Source organism: Ixodes scapularis, unplaced genomic scaffold (genome assembly GCF_016920785.2).
Source record: "Ixodes scapularis isolate PalLabHiFi unplaced genomic scaffold, ASM1692078v2 PGA_scaffold0__279_contigs__length_252992795, whole genome shotgun sequence".
NCBI lineage: Eukaryota > Metazoa > Arthropoda > Arachnida > Ixodida > Ixodidae > Ixodes > Ixodes scapularis.
The window spans coordinates 78,936,986-78,942,773 of NW_024609835.1; the positions used below are offsets into that span (position 1 = coordinate 78,936,986).

A 5,788-nucleotide genomic window follows, 5' to 3' on the forward strand; every position below is an offset into this window, starting at 1 on the left:
AACGGGACCACCCAGACCAGTTTCTGCGCGGCCTGTGTCGTCAGCCGTTTCCACAAGTATATCCTCAACGCTGTCATGCAGAGCAGGCTAATACGGTTGAGCGGCCTGTTCTGGCACGGGGACATGTGCAGAGTTCGCGGCTCTTAAATGATCTGCATGCACAAATCTGATGCGCTGCTGTACCCGTACCAAAAATGTAACGTTAGGCACAACCTTGATCACTTTTCCCCTAAACCATTTGACACTCTCTCCCCCCCCCGGATTTCACCATTACTGCATCCCCCACAGAAAAGGTGCGAACAGTACCACGTCGTTTCTTCGAGCTCTTCTTTATGCTCTCCATTTTGGTTTGAACTGCTCGCGTCATGTTTGGTTTCAAAATAGATAACCTCGTTCGCAGTTTTCTTCCGAGAAAAAGTTCACTGGGAGTTTTGCCCGCAAAAAAGAATGCGGTGTCATTCTGTATAAAAAAATAAAATTGTCAATCTTGGGCTGCATGCTTCTTGTGCAGTCATTCTTTTGGTCTGCCATCAACAATTTTAACAGAGCCTTCTTTACAGTCTGAACTACCCGTTCAGCGGCCCCATTTGACTGCGGGTGGTATGGTGGCGTTAGCATGCGCTTTACTCCGTTCTCACGAAGGAATTCTTGAAACTCGTGACTAGTAAATTGTGGACCATTGTCTGTCACAACTTGGACCGGTAGTCCATACGACGCTAACACCGACCGTACGACCTCTACAGTCTTCTGAGCGGTTGTGCTATACATGAGTTTGATTTCAACCCACTTGGAATGCGAGTCAACCATAACCTGGAAAGTCTTGCCATCTTTTTCGGCGAAGTCCAAGTGGATGCGTTCCCAATTATTGGAACACCACAACCACGGTTGTAACGGTGCTGCCGGTACCGAAGCGCGGACACTGCCACAAATATCACACTCTCTGACAAACTCCTCAAGCTCTTTGTCAATGTTGGGCCACCATACGATCCCACGAGCAAGCATTTTCATCTTGCTAACTCCTGGATGTTATTCGTGCAGAAGATCCAGGACGCTTCTCCTCAAGGAATCACGCGGTTGTTCCATAAGAGGCAATTCATGTCCAATGATAGTTCGTACCGTCTGATAAAGTATGGTTCCAGCTCTTTGTCAACAACTTTGGGCGAACCATGCCAAGTCATCTCGCGAACTTGCCTTAGCTGATCGTCTTTCTCAGTTTCTTTTGCTACATCTTCAGCTGTTAGCTGCATATCAGGAACGAGCGAGTAATAATGAACAGCTTCCTGCGTCCGCAGACAAGGTAACGGTAACCTGGACAGCCCGTCTGCATTTCCAATGCAACCACCCTTCCGATACTGGATGGTGTACTGGTAACTGGCAAGTAAGTTGGACCAGCGGTGTATTCTTGCTGCGGGTATGGAGCTAGAATGCTTTTTCGGATCGAAAATGTGCGTGAGCGGTCGGTGGTCTGTTACGATGGTAAACAGACGGCCATACAGATACTTGGGGAATTTCTGTATACCATACACGATCGCCAACGCCTCTCTTTCGATATGAGCGTAATTCCGCTCAGCGGCCCTTAACGTTCTAGATGCCTAAGCCACTGGCCTTTCTTCTCCGTTAATCACATGAGAGAAAACTGCGCCCACACCGTAAGAAGACGGATCACACGTCAATTTGAGCGTTTTCGCTGCGTCATAGAGCTCAAAAACAGCGTTACGGCACAGGAGTTGTTTGCAACACTCAAAAATTTCTTTACACTCCTGCGTCCAGTTCCATGCGTTTCCCTTTCTGAGCAGTTTGTGCATCGGTTCTAGCGTTGAGGCAAGGCACGGCAAAAACTTTGCTTAAAAGTTCAGTAAGCCTAAGAAAGCCTTCAACTCTTTCTCGTTTTGTGGCTCTGGCGCTTTCAACACCGCTTCCACCTTTTCTTTTGTTGGCTGCAGCCCATTTCTGCTTATCTCGTGTCCAAGATACCGGACACTTTTGTGAAAAAATTTACACTTCCTCGGGTTTACACGGATTCCGTGCTTGCGTAGCCGCTGCAACACACGTTCGGTGTTTGCTACACATTCCTCGTGTGTTCTACTGGAAATTAGAACATCATCGAGGTAGCAAGCAGTGCTTGGCATTTCTTTAAGGATCTGATCCATCACTGACTGAAACAATGCAGGCGCTCTTGCCACGCCGTAGATAAGTCGTCGGAACCGGTATAACCCGACGTGGGTATTCACCGTTAGACGCTCTTGCGAGTGCTGCTCGAGCTCTAGTTGCAAGTAAGCTTTTGACAAGTCGAGGACAGTGAAGAATGCTCCTCCCGCTACTGCCGCAAAAATGTCTTCGGGCAACGGAAGCGGGTAGTGATCTACCTTCAAATGTTTATTTACTGTGACACGATAATCCCCACAGAGTCTCACTGTCTTGTCTTCCTTTGGAACGACGACTAAGGGTGTTGCCAAATCGCTGGGGTGGACTCGGTAGATTACATCGTTTACTTCTAAGGATTTTAGTTCTTCCTCTACGCTTTCACGGAGCGCATAAGGCACCGGCCTTGCTTTGCAAAAAATAGGCCGGGCGTTATCTTTAAGAAGCAAGCTTCCCTTGAAGCCTTTGATTACGCTGAATCCGCTTTCAAACACGGCACTGTACTTCTGTTTTAAAGACACTTCCGTCATAACCGTGTGCACTGAGATTATTTGAGACCAGTTCAATCGAACTTTTGATAACTAGTCGCGACCCAGCAAGTTTGGTGTGACTGTCCCTTTTGCATCCTGCGCAATGATCAACGGCAGAGTGTGGTCGTTTCCCTCGTACGTTACTCGAATGTTAACACACCCTTTCACTGGAATCGGACTTCCATTGTAAGCTTTTAGCCTTACGTTGCTCTTTTCACAGCGTTTGTTTCCAAACGTTTTACGAAATGAGCTTTCACTCATTATTGAAACAGCAGATCCCGTATCTACTTGTATTTCGACCTGTTTGCCGTCAATCATTACGCTTACACAGTAGGCGTTTGCCTTTGGTTTTGCTCAAACTTCGAACAAATTAGTTTCCTTAACGGCTTTCACTACTGTTGTTACGGCTTTGATACATGTTCTACACATTTGCGCCATGTGGCCAGGTTTTGAGCATTTAAAACACTTAACTTGCTCTTTAAGTAAGAACACACCTTTGAATTGTGTGCGCTACCACACTTAGTATAAGCGACATTTGTTTTTGAAGTCGGAAAGTTCTTTTTACCTTGTCGCTGTGTGGACCTTCGCTGCCAGTTGACGTCCTAATAGACACTGGTGCTAGCTGAGGGTTCTTCTGTTCGTCGAACCTCCTTGCTTTGGCCTTACGCGGCCTCCATTCCCAAGGCAGAGCTGAAGGCCCGGTCAAAGATGAGATCTTTATCGCTTGTCGCCAGCAACTTGCAGCGGATTGCTTCTTTCTGTAGTCAAACGATGAGACGGTCTCGAAGCGCCTCCTCTAGAAACGTGCCGAAGTCGCACGTAGCTGCCAGTTTCTTGATTTTCACGACAAAGTCACTGATGTTTTCACCTTGACGATGATCCCTTCGGTAGAATTTGTATCGTTCCGCCACCGCCGAACGCCTGGGAGCGTAGTGGTTCAGAAGGATCTTGACGATGTCGTCGTAGGTGGCTTCCACAGGCTTTTTCGGAAAGAGCAGATTCCGAAACGTGATGAACGCCGCCTCCCCGATAAGAGTGAGAAATACTTGCTGTTTGGTAGCCAGGTCCAACTTGTTTGCAGTTGCGAAAGCTTCAAAGCGGTCTACGTACACTTCGAAGTTGCCTTTCTCCGAAGAAAATTCCGGAAGGTGCCCCAAGACGCAACTGTTCTCCATAGTCCCGTCTGAAGTCTTGTCGTCCTCTTCCACGCTCATGGTTCTTCAGCAACCAGGCTTGCTGACCTAGATCTCGTCGCCACTGTTACGTTGAGGGGAAGTCGGGACAGACGCCGGGGCAGCAGGGCTTACAAGATGAAAGTGATCCCCACAGCAGCGGCGTTCCGCTCTTCTAGACAGAGCGCAAGCGATAACATATGGCGCGCATGCGTGGGGCGGTATATCACACAGAGATATGACAGTGCAAGTCACCGACGCAACATTGTGCAAGTCACCGACGCAACAAAAGCCACAACCGTCAACCAAACATACAACTTGAGAACCTTAACAAAATCAGACACGTGCATACCCGAATGAGATTGAAAGCCGTCTAAATTATCTTCCAAAGACTAGCTGACCGTGGAAAGGAAAATGACTTGTGCCAGGGAGTAATAGGTACACGTCCTTGATGTCCGAAGAAAACATCGTGCATGACGTTTCAAGGAAAGGCTTTAAATCTCAAATCAAATCACTGCAAGATTTCAAAGACAAGGGTCTTTTAACCTCCAAACAAAAGAGGCATTTCTGTAGAAAGGCAGAACCAAGTTAGCTTCATTAAAATTTCAGGTTGAAACGCGAATTTCGCCGCTTCTGCGCCTGTAATTCGTGACACTTTTGGTGGAGGTGTGGGTTACCGCATGCCATGAAACGTACCCCTCCGAGGCCTCCCGAGACTAGTACCCGGCTTTTCCTCCGAGACCAGTCTCCGGCTCAAGAAGACTGTCCGTGGAGACTACCGTGACCCCAACAAACCGCCGCATCAAAGATCAACCTTCGAAATTTGGGCTTCGACCAGAGCACCAGAGGAGGAAAAGGTATTAAATAAATTAATAAAAACCAACTATGACCTCCTGGAGCCAGCAAACTGAGACTCCCGCAATTAACGACGGAGGAAGCAGCTTCCTCCGTCGTTAATTGCTCGTCGCCCTTCGTACGCCGACGCCCTTCCATGGCGAGATCCACGAGGAAGTTGTGAACTGGATCCAACACGAGAGTGTGGCATGGCATGACGGATGGACTGCTGAGCAGTACCTGCAGAACCTCTACTTTTTACGAGAGGGTACTGCGAAGCAATGGTTCAAAAACCACGAGGCTTCGCTTACGTCCTTGAGCATCTGCGTGAGCGATTTGAAGCGGATTTTTACGAGCGAAAACCGACGGCAGCGGGCGGGTGGCCCGCTTCAAACACGGATTCAGGCCCCCAACAAAAGCGTAACCAGCTTCGTTGAAGATGCGCTAGACTACGCCTAAGTGCACGCACCGACCCGCAAGCCACCGAACAGAAAAAGTTGCACTTTATCATGAAAGGCCCAAAGTGCGAAATATTCGGCGGACTTGCAGGCAGCCTTCCGACGACCGTTGAAGAATTTGTGACCGAGGCAACCAAGCTTGAGCGAGCGTCCGGGATATCCTATATCCTTGATCCTTTCAACTTCCTACAGTCACGAAAAATGTTCATTTTTTTATTAAAATCTACGAAGCTCAAAATGGTTGGTTCCTATTTTGTCAGACTGTTCCCTCCCGATTCGCTGCACTCGTTCAACAAAATTCCCCGTCACACCTAAGTTATCCCGAAAAATCTCTGCAACTACTTCCGTTTTAGTCTCCTCCTTTGTCTCGCCCCGAGGCTCAGGAATGCCAAAGATTAACAAGTTATTTTTTCGGCTGCAATCCTCGAAGTCTCGAAGTTTCTCCTGTTGCGACAACATGATTCCGTTCAACCTTTCGACGGTGCCTTCCAAGACCATGAACCCTATCGTTACTCTTGTTCACCGAGACATATCGAGTTGCGTCATTTTGTTGGTAGGGTAATTAATTTTGATATTGTAACTTGACTAATTTTATTTTAATATCATGAACGTCCTTGATCATTTTTTTCTGGTTCTCTACCATTTCGGCCAT

General features: G+C 47.8%; 1 pseudogene; it reads right to left on the reverse strand.

The window, feature by feature from the left end:
* Positions 1 to 3,026: 3,026 nt before the first annotated feature.
* On the reverse strand, positions 3,027 to 3,847 carry LOC121047171 (annotated as a pseudogene).
* Positions 3,848 to 5,788: the final 1,941 nt, after the last annotated feature.